The 2,459-nt window shown below is 44.3% G+C and overlaps 1 pseudogene; it reads right to left on the minus strand.

The window, feature by feature from the left end:
• Window positions 1-929: 929 nt before the first annotated feature.
• Window positions 930-1,039, minus strand: LOC119533666 (annotated as a pseudogene).
• Window positions 1,040-2,459: the final 1,420 nt, after the last annotated feature.

Raw genomic sequence — 2,459 nt, forward strand, 5'->3', positions numbered from 1 at the left:
ATGAATTCTTCAATGGTTCTTTGTAACTTTGCATAGTAACTACGGTCCTTTGTGAACATGCTCTGACCTGTCTCTCTGCCATGTCATCCTTGCCACTTCCTCTCAGGAACTGTATTCCTTGACTGTAGCAAATCCGTTCCATATCCTTGAATAGGGCACATTTTCAAGCTTCTGTGACTTTGCAAGCACCATTTCCTGTACCAGAAATGCCCTATTTACCGTGTCTACCAAGCCAACATGCTTCAAGCCTTGGTTGCCACATCATCCCCACCTCTGGAACCTTCCCTGAACCCTCTTCTTAGCCCCCACCCCCTGCACCTTGATACCTCTCCTCTGTTGTATTCAGCACATCTCTATCATACTCTATTGTAATTACCTGTTTACTTGTGTCTCCTTCCTAAATTGTGAACTGGAAATGGAATTAGTGCTCTATCTCCAGTATCTAGCAGTGCTTGGCCTAGTGTGTGTGTGTGTGTGTGTGTGTGTGTGTGTGTGTGTGTGTGTGTGTGTCAGACAGCCAGGAAGTAGTTTATTGATGGGCACAAGTCAGGTGAGGGCAGTACTGGCAATTTCATGACTGCAGGGCCCACCACTTGTCCAGAGGACCACAACTGAGGATGTATTTCACAACTATCCAGGATGAGGCATTTCTCAGCTACCATGTCTTCAAATTCATAAGTATTATACTTGGCAATGCCCTACTTCTTGGAGATATGGATATTCTGGCAACCAGGGAACTTGAACTTGGCCCTGCATAGTGCCTCAATCACATGTTCCTTATTTTGAAGGTCAGGGGCAGATGGACATGATGAGTTGGCCAGTATAGATGCTGGATACCATACCCTGGGGCTTTCCAAAAGCACCTCACATACCTATCTGGAGCCTATACTGCTGACAGCAGGAGCTCAAACATGAACATTAATAGGAAGTGTTGTCTCCAAGGTCCCTCAGAGCAACCCAGACAAGCAATAGGCTGCATAGACCACCAAGGAAGCAGTTGTCTGCAGTCATTGCATGCTCTAATGAATATTTGATGAATGACTCTATCAGAATCCTGCTGGGTAGGAGTGGGTTTTCCCAGTTTTCCCAAAATACATTCTGAGCACATCACATTCTAGGAACAGAGAATTGTGAGCTGTCAGGGCAGCCACCTCCCATCAGGGCTTGATGAAAGGTACTGGTTAAGCAGAACCTGCATGACACCACCACCCCAACATTTCACCACTCTAGTATGTGGGTGGACAACTGCAGGGAGCAAGCTTGTCTTTGGAGTTTAGTTTTCATGAAGACAATCTTCTCCTCTCACCTTTCTATGACATGATACTATAGACCAAACCAAGGGAGATCCCAAGAATGATAATGCAAAGTTTGGGAGGCTGTTAGATGGGGAGACTAACATTTCCTTTCATGGTTGGATAATTTTTGAACCACCAGGTGTATTACCAGTTGGGGAAAGGACACTGGGGAGAGATGGTAAGGTGAGATACCAGGCTAAAAGTTGGCCCAGATCTCTCCCATGAGGTCCTGCTTCCTGAGGTCCCAGGTCACTCCTGCCGCAGATATGAAGGCCAAGGAGAGCAGATGAGAGTGACATTATGAGGCGAGTACCTCAGGGGAATTCTGTGTGATGGTGCTGCTAGGGAACAGAAAGATGATGCCAGGCAACCTCAGAGGGCACCATCAGTGCCCAGGGAAGCTGGCCCCAACTGTCCACACCAAGACAAGAGCTTGAGTAGTGGCTGGTTGTGACCACCAAGGAGGGGCAGAAACCTCACCATGCTCTCTCCAGCCAGCCCCAACCCTAAAGGGTTGGTTGGATGGGTGAGGGGTTGGAGGGTGGGGGAGTGTGATCACAGGAGATACCATCCACAAAGCTACTCTTCAATGGGGAAGAGGGGCTTGGAATTAAATACAAAATTTAATTTTTTAAATAAACATAATTAGACCAAAAGTTTTTGAAATATTACCTTTTTGACAAGCATATGTGACCAAAAAGTTAAAGAATCAGATTTTGATGTTGTTAAAGGTCAACAAGATATAATTTGTATTACTTGTTGAGAAAATATTATTTCATGTTTATGCCCCAATAATTTGAGACTCCTCAACAAAGCAGGTAAGAGGTATGGAAGGAAGTAAAGAAAGAGGGAGAAAGAGAGGAAAGAAGGGAGAGAAAGAAAAGGAGGAAGAGGAAAAAGAAGGGAAATAGACCATTCTCAGAGAATCCTGGATGGAAAGTCTCTGTGTTGGTGATCTAATAGAATACAGAATTTTGGCCCCAAGGTCACGGAAAGACATTGTCTTTATAAATTTTTCCTTAAAAGAATCATATTATGTGATATTAACGATAGGATTTATGTAAAAGTGCGACCTGTAACTAAAGATTAAAAATGACTTTCCAAAACACAAGATCCTCTGGGTGCTTTCTTTTTGATCGTAAATGAAAGACCTGAGTTTTCTGC

The sequence above is a fragment of the Choloepus didactylus genome, chromosome 4, assembly GCF_015220235.1.
Source record: "Choloepus didactylus isolate mChoDid1 chromosome 4, mChoDid1.pri, whole genome shotgun sequence".
In the NCBI taxonomy this organism is placed as follows: Eukaryota; Metazoa; Chordata; class Mammalia; order Pilosa; family Megalonychidae; genus Choloepus; species Choloepus didactylus.